This window comes from Glandiceps talaboti, chromosome 14 (assembly GCF_964340395.1).
Source record: "Glandiceps talaboti chromosome 14, keGlaTala1.1, whole genome shotgun sequence".
Classification (NCBI taxonomy): domain Eukaryota; kingdom Metazoa; phylum Hemichordata; class Enteropneusta; family Spengelidae; genus Glandiceps; species Glandiceps talaboti.
In genome coordinates, this window is record NC_135562.1 from 3,485,855 (window position 1) to 3,503,157 (window position 17,303).

General features: G+C 34.3%; 1 protein-coding gene across 3 annotated transcripts in view; it reads right to left on the bottom strand.

The window, feature by feature from the left end:
* Nucleotides 1-17,303, bottom strand: part of LOC144445505 (heparan sulfate glucosamine 3-O-sulfotransferase 5-like) — a 133,983-nt gene that overhangs the window by 21,211 nt on the left and 95,469 nt on the right. For 2 of the 3 annotated variants that reach the window (XM_078135089.1, XM_078135091.1), the window contains exon 4: nt 13,919-14,017. The gene's annotated coding sequence lies outside the window, so the exon portion shown is untranslated. Of the gene's footprint in view, nt 1-13,839; nt 14,018-17,303 lie in introns of those variants that run through there. The other variant, XR_013481909.1, reaches the window with a different exon arrangement.

A 17,303-nucleotide genomic window follows, 5' to 3' on the forward strand; every position in this document is an offset into this window, starting at 1 on the left:
TTGTACGGTCAGAGTGTTCACTGTAATGCAGTGATAATACATGAAGAGTATACTGAGATGCCCATGTTCATTTACCTTCAAGCAAACAATTTGAAAAATTAAAACAATTGCACGCTGCTACACTTACAGTTAATAACCAAGTGCTGGCAGGGCCAGTGGGTACCATGGAAACAGGTTAGTCAAATCCATCATACTACTGCCTCAAGGAAAATGCTACTGCAATATTATCTACTCGCTGTCTTCATAACCAAATCTAGATTTCCTGTACAGTTATGCTTCCCTCTCATTATTCACAGAAATACCAACGACGTGATTTACCCTCATTCATGTACTCTCCTCATATAAGATTAGAACACTCCATTCCCACTTCACATGGATAAAATTTGAAAAAAGATTAGAGAAACTATACGTCCCGGCAGGCAACAACATTTACTTTGAATGTGACAAGCATATCAAAATTACCACTGGCTCAGAACGACTTCAACTGGCTTTGTTACGTTCTTACAGAAGCATTGTAAAAATAAAGTCTGACTTATACATATACTGAGGATTCTGTTATTTCATCAGCGCCGTCTAATATCAAAACCATACATACTGCCTTGTCACTATTTATCTAATATCCTGATCAGACTTCTGAATTTTCTTTTTTCAAATTTACAACAGAAAACTTCTTTGCCTTCATCTTAATCCCGATGTACAACAGGAAAGTATTTATTAAGATTACTACTAAACCTAGAGATGTCGATTTATGTACATGTATGTTGCCTGTTCACAAGTTAAACAGTATTGTGACTTTTCTAGACAAATTTCTGCTGGCAGATTTCAGAAAAAGTATCCCCTAATGCTTTCATCAACTACAGACTTTTTATACCATTTCTCATCCTATCTCTGGGAATTAAGAAAAGCAGATGTGAGCAGACAAATAATTCACATGGTATTCTTGATTGCATTAACACTACATGTCATTACCTGAGAATTGTCACCCCCACAATCATTTAAGTAGATGCTATCTAATTACAGTAGCATTACTTTCTTATTGCATTTCTCTTTAATGTTATGTCTGAATACTGCCTCGCTTTCATTATCACGTTATACATTTACAGTTTGGAATTTTTTTTTATTTCTTCTTTTTTTTTTTTGGGGGGGGGGCTATTAAACTGTGTTTACGAGTACATTCCCTTGTCTGTTGAGATGAAGCATGATTTGTATAAGATGTCAAGATATTGCGATAATATGATTTTTAGTCAATCATGTTCTCTGTTGAGTCCCCGATGAAACGTCTTTCAATGTGAATACTGATCAAGTGATTACAACTTCTTCAGGGGATACGTCTTTCTTGGAGGTTATGACAGAATGTTATATTACTCTCTGAGTCTCCTGGCTTTATATTGCAACATTTTGTTACAATGTTGCTGTCTTTTATATTATGACGTCATATTTTTCTTTGTTATCATTTGTGATACATTATTACAGAATGTCACATTTTTGCAATTGGTAACATATTTGACGTACATGTATGTTACATTTTTTAAAATGACATTGTTACATTATGATATGCAAATGTAAATTTCATATTACATTGTTGCCATCTCTAGCGGCTACATTATCATACATGTTTTGTTACATTTTTGTTCTTTATATTACATCACAGAAAACGGTAATTTTGTCATTTACTTTATATACTAATAAGAAAATGTTATTGTGTACATTGTTGATAATTTATATATTCGTATATTGTGACAATTGATTTCCGTTCTTATTATCATCTTTGCTAGGGACTTCAATAGCAGTGCATCTTGTTGTCTCTAACATCATAATATGAATAAAAATATCACCCAGTCGATACCTGTGTGACCAAATCGATTACTGAGAGAAGATAACCTTGCCCCAGATTCTGAATAAAATATAGATGCGTACCTGTCAAAAAAGCGATAGACTTGACCTTGAAATGAATGAATCATTGTGTAAGAGAATCCTCTATACATGAAGTACATGTACAAAATGTACCAGTCAATGTCCACACATCTGACAATAGTATATTAATTCAATTTTATTGCTCTCTTCATTTTCATTGATTGAAGCACCGTGAGACATCTGAGCTCGAGTTGTGTTCATGAACTTTGTCAATTTACATTTTGTGCTCTCTTTAATAAGGGTATAGAAAGAGAACAAGGTAAATGTACCTGTATTTTTACTTACTGCTTTGGAAGGTCAACAATGCGTTAATATATAATGCATTGCTGTAACACACCGATACGTCACTCCATTCTGTGCACACCTTAATATTTCATTTTTGCTTAGCTTCTGTGTTCACTCTTTTTCCTCAGGTTTCTTTCAAATAATTCAAAATTCATGCTGTATGTCCAATGTATCACACTATGTACATTGTAAATGTATAAGGTGGGGAAAATATTGTTATCTGATAACATAGCCTCAGAGGGTAGTAGGTCAGGATTTCATTTTATTCTATTTTATTTCATTTTATCTTTTTGATTTTTAATTTTTCGATAAATATTACTTCGACCTGAAACCAAATGAAATGTCACTCACAATACACCTTCTGTGACAGTTTGATAAAACATGTTGAGTCATCACTGGGGAAAGAAAACAGACGTGCATGTAGGTCAAAAAGACGAAGAATTTCTTATCTTTCTATTTTAAATGTTAAAAAATGTTTAGGGTCGGCAGCTTAAACTAGGGTCGAGTTATCGGAAACACACCTTTAAATTTTGAGTAAGCATATCAAATTATTTAACACTGTGTGATAAATCTCGTACAAAAAAAGTTATCTGCTGAAATACTGTATCAGAAAGGACTTAGTTACAGCTGTGAATTTTAGTCGTGTTAATCTTTTATCCTGGAGTTCTTTGGGAAAGATCTATTATTCAAAAATAATACTTAACAATAAACCTACAAATCTGTGAATGCACATATACAATAATCATAATACACATCATAAATTTCTTACAAAAATCAACTGAATTACTGTGTCAGAATATGACTTAGTTGCAGCTGTGACTTGGAGGTTTTACAAAATTTTTGTTTTTTACATTTTATTTTTACATTTTGTTTTACACTTAATATATGTACATATTCACCAAATTTGGCACAAAATCTGGAATATACTAATGACATGCATTGATGTAATTTAATGTGAGCGTGACCAACATTATGTTTTAGTCCAGAGTAAATTTTACCTTTTTAATAAATAAATAAAAAAATTCAAGGTACATGTACATAATACATTCATTGATTTTGGTATAATTATCCATTTCTTAGTCCTCAAAAGATACATAATTTACAGCTCACAACTGTGTAGAATAAATAAAAACGATGTATACAAAACTCCTAGAAAGGGCGGGTAAAAACAAAGACAAGGTACACAAATACAACTTAGCATGATACATGTAACATGGTAACTGGTATGAAAAAAGGCAGTTTTGATAAATATCATTTGATCATTACCGGAGTTACTTTTTGGTATACATGATTTAATGACTATAACCAGTATCTAGGTTATGTTTAATGTATGTTGTACAAATAGCTGAATGGTCAATAACAGTGATGCCCCCTTTATTCGCGGTGGTATTTCAGCCACTTTTTTGCTTGTAGTTTCCTTAATACAGACTGGAAAGTTTACAAATTTCACAAAAAAGATGGATTTTTATGTTCTTTAAATGACTATGGTTAAAAATTGGCAACAGGTCCACTCAAGAATTTTAGGTAGAAAGCGGGTGATACGACCTGGAAGTTGAAGCTGGCCTTGTTTGACCGACAATCTTCATGATCTTACACAGCAAACAGAAACGTGAGACTTTGTCTTATCTCCTAAAGTCACACTTTAGGCACACTTACTAAAGGACTAAAGGTTTGATGTTTTTAGATATAACATGTCACTTGTGGTTAAACTGATATTACCCTGCAATTTTGAGTAATAGGAACCAGAATAAAGAAAACTTGTGTACGCTGATCGTAGTTTTGAAGTTCATTTAAACTTAAACTAGGGGCAGGTGTTGAATTTTTAATTTTACACTTGGTAATGGTTGTCAGATTTAGCCAATCGAATTACACAATGTAGAAATAGCAGTTTACTCTTGATGTTCATTGATAGGTTTAATAGACTTGGTAGTATAAATGATGTATGGTAGTCTACAATGTACGTGCCATGGACTATCGCTAATTTTGGGCCTGAGGGCTATACATGCACATTTATTAAAACCAACTCCACACCTTCTATATACAAAATATAATCCATGTGTTTCATTACACAGAGCTTGACAATATATTAATTCAACTTCCCCATCAAAAACCTACCTGAAAACAATCAATTCCTTTCAAGTTTTATTAATTTCCTCTTTCATTTCAGTTATGATCACAGACACTTCCTTTCTATGTAATATCGTAAAATTGCCAGAAATTCAGGAAATAAACTACTTGTAATGAAATGCTACTTCTATATCAAATAACTCTGTAGATGCATCCTACAGTTAGATATTCGGATTCCCGTATATTTTTTCCAACTAGGTTATTTTATTGACCATGATTTTGAGAGATTTTCAATTCTCCTGAAAAACTTATTATAATAATTATATACATTATATGCAGATACATACATACATACATACATACATACATACATGCATACATGCATGCATGCATACATCCATCCATCCATCCATACATACATACATACATACATACATACATACATACATACAGACATAGACATACATACATACATACATACATACATACATACATACATACATACATACGCACATACGCACACACACACATACACACACATGTACATACATGTATACATACCATGTAATAAAAATATCCATGAACACTCATTTATTCATAAATCTGTCATCATTTATGATCGATTTATCTATCCATCCATCCATCTATCCATCCATCCATCTACATTTATCCATCCATCCATCCATCTATCTATCTACATCTATCTATCTATCTATCTATCTATCTGTCTGTCTGTCTATCTATCTATCTATCTATCTATCTATCTATCTATCTATCTATCTATCTATCTATCTATCTATCTATCTATCTATCTACATCTAGCTATCTATCTATCTATCCATCCATCCATCCAATCATCCATCCATCCATCTATCTACATTTATCCATCCATCCATCCATCTACATCTATCTATCTACATCTATCTATCTATTATCTATCTATCTATCTATCTATCTATCTATCTATCTATCTATCTATCTATCTATCTATCTATCTATCTATCTATCTATCTATCTACGTCTATCTTTTCTTCCTTTCCCCCAGGAATGTATACATGTACATATATTTATCTGTCTATATAAAAACATGTAGATGTACGTATAACAGTTGTAACCTTGTATCATTTTACACCCTTTTGACCAACCTAACGTTATTCACTGGATGCATGTTTAGATACAAAGAACTGACATTGCAAGTCAGAGAAATGACTATAAGCTATACAAGTGTATGAATTAGTATTTCACATCCAACACGTATTGAATGTAGTACACCTAGTGAATAATACATAGGTCACGTAGTAAACTCTATTGATAAACAACTACTATTTCAAAAACGCTGTAACCAATCTCAATCCTTGTAACAATTCTAGACTGTATTACATGGACACTGAATTGATTGGGAAGTTGTCACATGTTTTGTGATGACAATTCATTGAAGATTTACTTCCTTTCTACAATCTCTACACCTGCATTAAAGACGTGTGCTGCATCTGTTAATGGGCAGTTATACAACTTGCAGTGTTGCAGCCAGAGGTTTTTTTTGGGTCATTTGACACACATATTTTGGACCTGACCCACAATTTTGGAAGTGACGGGTCATAAATGACCCACACTAAAATTGCAAATATGTTTAGCAACATGACCACGCCTATAGCAACAGCTAAATGATTGCGTATATTGCATAGATAACAACAGGGTTGGATAGGCAACTGCATAATCATTCAGCAAATATCTAGCATGGATCGGCATGTGGGTAAACATTTTTAAAACTGTACAGTTGTGCTACAATGCCATTGGCGCTTTTTTATAATGTCCCCAAATAAATTTATGATGACCCAGAGAAATGAAAGTCTCGGGACACTATGTTCCACTCTTTCAAAAGGCTGGTTGCAACACTGTACAACATGACAAGACAGGACTAAGTTTTTGATATACTAAGATAAATAGATACATACTACAATAACATACATACATTTGTATATGATGCACGGGTATGGATTCACAAATTGCATACACATACCATGTACAAGTATACAAGTGCAAGTTCAGAGCTCAAACTGTTTGTTTTTTAAACTAAGTTATGTCTGCTTTGAGACAAGAAATGATAGAACCAATATAAACCCTGTTTACAAGAGCATGATAAATTTAGGTCAGACCTCAGAGAGTTTCTTGCAGTGAAAATGCAAAGCATCTGTAAACCAACCAGATTTTGATGTGCGTGACTACAAAACAAGTCTGTGGTTTGGGTGGTCTGAGCCAACAGGACTCCTACTTCCTCGCCATCTCTCCTGAAATTGTTATCGGTGTAAGCGTGCATGACTCCATTTCATTTACAACCCTACACACTTGTAAATCTGAACGCAATTGTAAAATCATCTTATTTAAATTAGGTGAAACTACATCATGGTGTCTATTTGATGTGCCATCGACACGCAGCAATTATTTTTAACCCACCAAAATCTGATTTCCCCTATCCAATATTATGTGGTGACTCACACAAAAACAGTTTCCACCATTTTGACTCACAGCAACAAATTTTGTCTCTTACTAGAGTGCACACTGGTGATATATACTTACATGTATACAAGTACCTAGGTAGCATGACTTCACTATCATCATACGATGCCAGCAATAGTCTAAAGGGAATCCTTGTGAAACCATTCATGATTTCGAAATCATCACCTACATGTATGATGGCTCTTCCTCAAAGTGCTCCAACTCACGACTACAAGTGGGACATTATTCGATCTCTCTACTGTTTAACAGTCACGGTATAACTTTCACAAAATGGAATTCTGACCAATAAATGAACAGTTGCCCTACATATGACCACAGATTGTAAATCACGATGTAGCTGTCACTGAGTTTCCTCCCTTCATCGTTCATATCGAATTCATTCTGTATTATTATCAATTTTACAAATTTTAAGTATCCATTTTTCAAGCGCTTGACAATCTTTATTACACTTTGTATTTGAACAAGGTGATGGGGCAGCATGTAAATGGGCCTCAGAGGAACTCTTGGCATCACTATGTCTGCCAAATTATTCTACGCATCAGTTTCTATTACGACGAGGGAATTTATTACAAAGCGCCGGACAATGATTTTTTTTGTAGCTACAAATAGGTCAATGAGAGGGTCAGATATTGAAACATCCTAATAGTCAATTTATAATGCAAAATTTGACTAATGGCATCAGACTGTGAAGATGTATCACTTATGAAAAATGATAGAATTCTTTTTTTTTTACATTTATTACATAACATTCTCGCAAGTGGAAAATTTAATCACATTTTTGCACAAAAGCCCTTTAACTTTTAAAACTATTCAATACTGGCTAGTCTGAAAACATCCATTCCAACACTATGATATATCAACTAGCCAATTCCAGCAGACCTTTATAAACGAAGTGAGCCCTCTTGTGTTCCTGACAATTACAGAACTGGATATCTAATAGGCATTCCCAATGAAGGGAGCCCTCTGGTGTTTGAGAACAAACATACGTGTGGTGTGGACACCGCTAAATAACACACAAATTTGCCACACCTACTGACCTTTACAAATAAAGGGAGCCCTCTTGTGTTCATAACTGTTAATTAAGCACCTAATAGACATTTTCTATGAAGGGAGCCCTCTGGTGTTCAGGGACAAACACACGCACATTTATAATACCTAGTATCTTACATTTAAATCTCCCATGCCAATATGCAATATTCCTACATATATACATACATACATACATACATACATACATACACACATACACACATACACACATACACACATACATACATACATACATACATACACACATACACACATACATACATACATACATACATACATACATACATACATACATACATACATACACACATACACACATACACACATACATACATACATACATATATACATACATACATGTATCATTGTATGTGAGAAAAATGCTAAACATTCCCAAATGACTGTCACAAGCCAACATATATCAAATGTAAGAGTCTACGACTTGTAAACTTACGAGCCATTTCTCTTGAAATGAACGTAACAGATAAAAAATTTACATTTACTATCTAACGAAATGAAGACAACGACAATAAATCACACTGCAAAAAAAATATAGCAGATGTTCACTGATACATGTTAAAATCACCTTTCTTTCTCTCCCAAGTGTGGAAGCAACTGAGTCAGATTTCACTAGTGGGAAAGAAAGCTGGAATATTCCAGATGTTTACTAGGAATAGTACACCGTAAATCAGATAATTTCATTGTAGACAGAACACCTAGTAATTGATATGTCTTAGTTAACAATATTTTAAAGGGTGTGGGCCAGATTGGAAATTTTTTCTGAATTATTTGTTTCCATTTGAAGAATTTCATGAACATATCTCGTTTGACTAAATGTAGACATATCTAACACAAAAAAGTAACTATGACGACTGTATCGAAACAGTATGGTAAACTAAACAAAAGAGCTCATGACATAATTTTGGAGTACCCCCAAAATGGTCGTTGTCGACACCAGAATCAGAATGAAAAAATGTACATACATAAACTTATCAACACTACAATGTATAGGGTAATTTTGCATTCATTTCAACATATGATACTTTACGAACAAGTATTTAATTTTTGAATGAAGTAGTTTCCCAGTTTGTTCCATGTCCCTTTAATGCATTAGCACCAAACTAAACAACAAACCTAAGTAAGGTCTTAGAAACTAGCTTCGGACCAAACATATGAAGAATTTGTCTACAATAATACCAGTGTTTAGTGTATTGGTATGCAATGACAGCTGTACCAACACCAAGAGGGCTAGATTGTTACCAAATTAATATTCAAGTGGGCCTCTGCTGTCCTAACATGATCCAACGTAAAGTAGGGTTCAACTTCTGTATTCCCGTGCACGCTTCAAGTGATGGAATTAACAGTAAAGTAGGTACTTGGACAGCAGTAAAAGAAGATGTACAGATATCACGATCACAAAGAGAAACGATAAAATGTACTTACATGTAGAGAGAGAGAGAGGGGGAAACTCAGTACCAACTGCTTGAAAACCCTAACAGTACACATACATGTACTCGTGTTTGGTGTAACATAATTTAATGTGTTTAACTAGTTAGCACAGCTTGGTTACACACAGGCAGCCAATAGTGACATATCTTCATTACTTTGCTCTGTTATTCCACGTACATGAAGAATTCATAGGTATGAATTATTACTTCATTTCCTAAAAATGGCCCAATTTGGCATTTTCACAGAATAAATAGAGCTTGAGGCTTTGAATTATGCAGAAAACATTAAATGCAGTTCATACATTTTAATGGGGTTCACTTTATGGCATACCGAGACGTACTGTAGATGCAAAAACAATTCAGCAGCAATACCATACTATTGAAGTACTCGGGTACTTATGTCTGGTTGATCATGCGAAGAGATATTAAAATTTATGGTGACTTTACAATTCCATTTCATTCTGACTAACTACTTAAAATTGTGGGATCATTTTTCTATAAGATTCTCTGAACGTAAAAACTCAATTATTCCTTTTGGATGGTTTTACTGTGTGATGAAAATTTACGTCAAATATCACTTAGTTGTTAAACGTAGGGAAATATTAACATCAAGATTGGCGGTCAGAGGTCCCTATATCCTAGTTGAGAGGAAATGGATTCAATCTTTTCTTGAATAGCTCTGGTATCAAAATGGAATATAAAACAACCTAATCTGGTAAATTTACACAAATTTACTTAACAGGGTTAGCCCTGATGTCAATCAAATTGGCTGTAAGTTGTCTTAGTCGACTTGGCCGGCAAATGTCATTTCCACAATTATATTGGGCTTTTTTTTACCACGGTAACGGAGCCTTTGTAGTGGATATTACTTTGAAATTACATCGGCAACTTGGAGACATTTTATGTAAATTACAAAAAGAGTGTAAAGTTACACATTGGGTATGGGGGTAGGGGGAGGCTTCTGTATGGATATGTTGGAAATAGTTTAGCATAGAGAGGGCTATTCTTTATAATGTACAATGTTACTGACAAATTGGCACTAACGTACTTACAAATCTAACCAAGTTAGTATTTTACATGTACATGGATGCCAACAAAAGTTAATATCTTTACAAGTTTTACCAACTTTCCCTTCTCTGTTACCATGTTTATAAAACTTAGCAAAAAGAATTTGTAATACCCAAATATTTTGGAATAATATTGTTAGTCTTAATACAGAAGTTTTCCACATAGTGCTAAAACAAAGGGTTTTACACTTTATCCCAGGCACGTACCTATGGCAGCACAAGAGCAAGTTACACAAATTAATATATCCCTACCATTAACACAGTTAGTGCAAATTATCAAATGCATTTTTGATATTTTATATAAAACAGGTCATAAACTGAGTAGTAACCAGGTACATAACCAGTCACAAAACGAGTAGAAACCGGGCATATTCCAGACAACAATGTGGTAAGGGCAAGTACAGAAATTCCACACAGTACCATAAAAATATGAACACTATTATTACTGACAAAGATAATTGAAACAATACACACACTCTGTCCAACATGTAACAGTACATGTAGCTGAATGTGTTTAACTCAAATAATGTGAAACATTTATAGGAATTTCATGTAAAATTTAGATAGAATAGTCAAAACCATAAACAACCCTAATTGGATAATACACTTTTCAGGCTACAGTGTACTTTATTCTGTAATTTCCAGTCACCATTTACATGTGTCTTTAAGTAACAAGCCATCAAAACATCCCATGTCTGTCAAACTGTAACACTACTTGAAAAATCCTTCATATATGTACATCTTTATGACATAAACCATCAATTTAATGTTTTTCCTGGTAACAAAGTTGATTTTATGGCTAACTTTTATGAAGGTACAAATGTATATGAGGTGTGCGTGTAAGCGTGGTAAAAACAATATACATATAAAGATAGAATACTGTAGCTTAACAGTTGTTTCACTGACATTACATATATTAAAGCATGGCTACAGGTCAAATTATCTGATCCTATTGTAATTACTTTGTGGACTTTATTTTGTATTTTATGGTAGTTTATTTCATTTGAAATTTTATTTGTTTTTTTCAATGTAAACAATTTAATCAGTTACCCTCTCCATTATGTCATTTCATTTACTACAGTGTGTCTCTAGTTTATCTTTTTCTGTGGCAATTTCATGTATGTATGTATGTATGTATGTATGTATGTATGTATGTATGTATGTATGTATGTATGTATGTATGTATGTATGTATGTATGTATGTATGTATGCCATCCATCTGTCTGTATGTCTACAAATGCATACAATGTACATACATACATACATACATACATACATGTATAATACAAGCACACAGTACATGTATATGTACATACATACATACATACATACATACATACATACACACACATACATACATACAAACACCCACATACACACACACACATATGCATAAACACATTCTCACCCACATCTGTCAATTTATGACAGTTCTCCACCATTGACGTAACATATACATGTAACTTGTTCAATATCTTAACCTTATATAATATACACATAAGTGTTTCTTATTACTGTGTGAAATTCAGCTGAAATGATGTGTTGCCCATATTGGAAAATTGTAATTTGTAGATGTTATAGGCATATTCACTGCTGTGGAATTGACTAGATTGGACTGGTTGTAAGTGTAAATGTGTGCTTGGGGGTTAAATGTATGAACAGTGTGTGTATGTATGTGTGTGTGTGTGTGTGTGTGTGTGTGTGTGTGTGTGTGTGTGTGTGTGTGTGTGTGTGTGCATGCACATGTCTGTCTTTATGTCTGTACATGTGTGTAATGTACATTTGCACATACATGTGTACTGTATGTATGTACGTATATATATGTATGTGTATGTGTATGTGTATGTATGTATGTATGTATGTATGTATGTATGTATGTATGTATGTATGTATGTATGTGTGTATGTATGTATGTGTGTATGTATGTATGTGTGTGTGTATGTATGTATGTATGTATGTATGTATGTATGTATGTATGTATGTATGTATGTATGTATGTATGTATGTATGTACGTACGTACGTGTGTGTGTATGTATGTATGTATGTATGTATGTATGTATGTATATATGTATGTATGTATGTATGTATGTATGTATGTATGTACGTATGTAAGTACATATGTATGTGTGAGTCTACATCATGTCTTGTGTGTATTGGACTACTGATAATTTGGTAGTCTAGATACCCTGGACTGTTGCTAATTTCAAGTCCTCACTTAGATCTAATCTGATGGACTGGATAAGTTGAATAACATTAACAGCATATTTACATACGCATTGAATAGACAATCCATGACAACTGAACAATATACACTTCAAAATTGATTTTCTGACTTCTATACGAAAGAATATCAGGAAATCAGTTCACAAACTTAAAGTGAATCATAATTGATATTGAACAGTACAAACAAAACCAATCTGTGTGTTCATAATAGATATCGAATATTTCTATATAAGTGAATAAGAGCGATCAGCGTGTATAAGTTTTGCCAGATTGGTTTTCTCGTACTAACCATTTTTAAATGCTAAATGACTTATGATTCCAATTAGGATCGTTTTCCAACAACAAAACAGTATCTGTTTCTCGATCTGTGATAGCTTTACCCCGATCATTTCACCTCACCCTTCAATATCAACATCCCTTCAAGGAAAGAGATATACATACTGCTATAATCTTATTATGCCAGACTCGCTTCTTTGTCGGCAAAAACCTTTTTAAATATTTATGAACTGGGCCTGTTATTTATGTGAGTCATGAAAAAAGATTTGGAAAGCATCATTTCGCCCTGAACTTACGTACAGGTATATCCAACTATTTAACTCACAAAACCAATATTTGCATAAATCTAAATAACCTCATGCTAACCTAATGCTAATGTAGTGCTAATCTAACGCTAATGTAGTGCTAACCTAATGCTAACCTCGTGCTAATGTAGTGCTAACCTAATGCTAATGTAGTGCTAATCTAATGCTAACCTAATGCTAATGTAGTGCTAACGTAATGCTAACGTAGTGCTCATCTAATGCTAATCTAGTGCTAACCTAATGCTAACCTAGTACTAACATAATGCTAACCTAATGCTAATCTAGTACTAACCTAGTGCTGACCTAATGCTAATGTAATGCTAACCTAATGCTAATGTAGTGCTAATCTAATGCTAACCTAGTGCTAACCTAATGCTAATGTAGTACTAACCTAATGCTAATCTAGTGCTAACCTAATGCTAACCTAGTGCTAACCTAATGTTAACCCAGTACTAACCTAGTGCTAGCCACTTCAGAAAGGGATCCTTGAACTATATTTTGTGTAAAACAGTAATTATTACAACAAAATGACAGTGTTATATAAATTCACGCAAGTTAAGGTCATAAATATTTGTGCTTACATAATATAAACGTATCCATTAATTCATCAAAAGTCTTGCATCTAGTACATACCTGTTAGGATCATATTCAGATTATCAATGTCTTCTTCAGATTTCATAGAACACAGATAATATCATATCATACATATATACAGAATCACATTTACCAATATCATATCATTTTTCTCTCTCTCAGCCTGCTTACCTTGGCCACTACATGTGTTCGAGTTGACTTCCAGTGATAAGGTCCCCTATGTCACTATATTCTGTACAGGCCCCCTTAGGTCACTAATATTTCCCTTGTCTGCATAAAAAAAAAAAACAATTTCAAATAATAAGTCGGTGCTTGTCAATTATTTTGAGTTATGTTTTCTCTTTAGAGCAATGTTCCTGTGAATTTTACAAGATCAAAGTGACACATAAGTCCATCAATATTTATTGTCTGTCCTTGGAGAGAACAGCAACAATCATGTACAGTCTCTAGGGTCATCATAAAAAATAAAACCATTCACCGTGACAGAGAATATTACATATATGACAACTGTTGTTCTGATATGTAGCCTTGATCTCACATATGCACTCAATGATTTTCAAGACTTTAGAAATATTTCTTTCATAATTTGAAATTCAAAAGACTACACCTGTTGGATAGATCTACGAAGTTCAAGTTCCAACATCAATATTTCACTGATTACAATGGGGGTATATTTGTATTAAACGAAAGTCCTTGTGGTATATCAATACATATCAATATGTGCAAAGATTGTACATAAACTGGGACACCCCCTTCCCCCATCCCCGTAGAATGAATGAATGAAGATTAAACCATCACATAGCCTCACCTACAAACTCCCCAACCATACATGTAACTCATACTCCCCATCCCAACCTCCCCAACCATACATGTAACGCGTACTCCCCATCCCAACCTCTCCAACCATACATGTAACTCATATTCCCCATCCCAACCTCCCCAACCATACATGTAACTCGTACTCCCCATCCCAACCTCCCCAACCATGCATGTAACTCATATTCCCCATCCCAACCTCTCCAACCATACATGTAACTCATACTCCCCATCCCAACCTCCCCAACCATACATGTAACTCGTACTCCCCATCCCAACCTCCCCAACCATGCATGTAACTCATATTCCCCATCCCAACCTCTCCAACCATACATGTAACTCATACTCCCCATCCCAACCTCCCCAACCATACATGTAACTCATACTCCCCATCCCAACCTCTCCAACCATACATGTAACTCATATTCCCCATCCCAACCTCTCCAACCATACATGTAACTCATACTCCCCATCCCAACCTCCCCAACCATACATGTAACTCATACTCCCCATCCCAACCTCTCCAACCATACATGTAACTCATACTCCCCATCCCAATGCCTCCAAAGTCACTCTAAAACCTCCCCAACTCCGTCTTCTGTTAAAAAACCTACATTGAGGCTACTGTAAAATTGTGATATTTTGTATGAATGCTTGCATATTGAACATTTACTTGAATAGAAAGGTCCAGTCCTGTGATAGCTTAGACTCTCTCACAGTCCTTAGGGCATCACAGTAACACGTCAACAAATGATTAGACCTATGTAGTCCATGAGGACTCACAGTACAAGGATATCCAAGTGCAATTAAGCAGTAGATATAGGTACAAACAAAACAGCCCTGTTAGTGATGCCGATGCCATGCTCTGAGGACTGTGAGAGAGTCCAGTGATAGCTGAATTAATTACATATCTACTAGATGTATAGTTGTCTACAGTACAATGTGTAAACTGACTTACAGTCTGTAACATATGTGTGTATCAAATATAACACCAATAAACAAATTTGAATATCATTTATTTGTTTGTCAACAAATTCTACGATTCTTGTCTTCTTTGTTTTCATATTTAATAACATTTTATTGGGCTTATTACAAAAATACATATCTTTTCACAGATGGAAATCTTTTGCATTTTGTAGTCGGAAACTTTTTTTAAGTTATCAATTTCAAAATATTCTCCCCATTTCCTAATATGTGCATTTATACAAAAAATACTTGCAAAACATTCAGAGTGTAGAGTTTCATATTACTTTTATTAAAACTTAGTGTTATCTACAGCAAAGGGCGGGGGGGGGGGGGGGGGGGTAGTAGTAGTAGTAGTAACAACGCATCACAGTAAAAATATTTTGTTTTCATTTGTATAGAGTCAGCATGTCTAAAGTACTGGTAGAAAACGACAACCCATTTATATAGAGGCCCAAGTCATAACAGGCTGCCAGCACAAAATGAGGAGGGGAAAATGAGTTTTTGGAGCAACAATTTTATGAAAAAATTGCAAAGTACAGAGCTCTATTAGGGTTCACCTACATATATGCAAACATCTCTCATTTATTTCTAAGTACACAGAGAAGGAAAGTCGATCTTTTCGGTACTTTTGAACTACATGTTGTATTTGTACGCAGCTTGTAGCAGCTCCAATTTTAACCTAATTTTCTTTTCTCAAGTTCCACTTATTTTCTTTGATACTATTTTTAAAAGACAAAATTGTCCCAAATTTGCAATACTGGGTATTAACCACATGCAAAGTGGTGTGTGTACATCACGCAAATATTGTAGACTGACTTTCAGCTTCACTATATTTTCCTTTGAAAAGTGTCCATGTGTCTAAATGAAAGACACGCTTTATCAACTGTGACGATATTACAACTCTACTGAAGTTTCCATGGCAACCAAGCAGAGCTTCAAGTAACAAGAAAAAGCCAGCCAGATAAAAAGTGTTTTGATCTTCAATACTTGGATAAAATGTTTTTTTCTTAGCGACACCTGATGTCAACGGTTTGTCATCATGTGTAAAGCGGATGGATAATGGATAATGTAAAGTGGAAATATTGGTTTGTAGAGAATCACTGTGGATACGTTTTTCTACTTTCATGTTGTTTTATTTCAGTTTTACCATAACGATTCCTTCAAGTGACAGGAAGCAAACAACATGTCAACATCATTTTCTCATCTTCCTAAAACTTTTTCTCTCTCATATCACAAATAGATAGCTAAATACCACTTTCGATACAGAAACCACAAGATAAACTCATCAACTATATCACGACAAAACACAACGAAACCCGTATCAATATGTCTCCGTCAGATAAGTACGAGTACATGTATGTTTTCGTCACTTGACAATATGCTAAAGTTGACAAGAGATGAAAGTGCATTGTACATGATTGGCTAAAACATGGTTTTTGGGGTCATGCTTTTTCTTGGTTGCCAAGACAACCACATCAGGTAGGTGTTTTGGCGTCACAGTCTTTCTACTCACAGGTTATCTTGGGTGGAAATGCCCAGTGGGTTCAGAATAAAGACATACTTCATGCTATGAACTATTCACTTTCTGATAACTTATCTCTATCCCCGTGAAATGAAATAGTTGAAGACATTTGACATTTTGCACAGCTAAACATTTTACCTGTCATATCATATATGACTTTGATTTGATAAAATGTGGCAACAGCTCAGCAACACAACTGATATCATTCTTCTACTAGCCCTTTTTACATCGTGACCGATTCTTTTCCTCTAT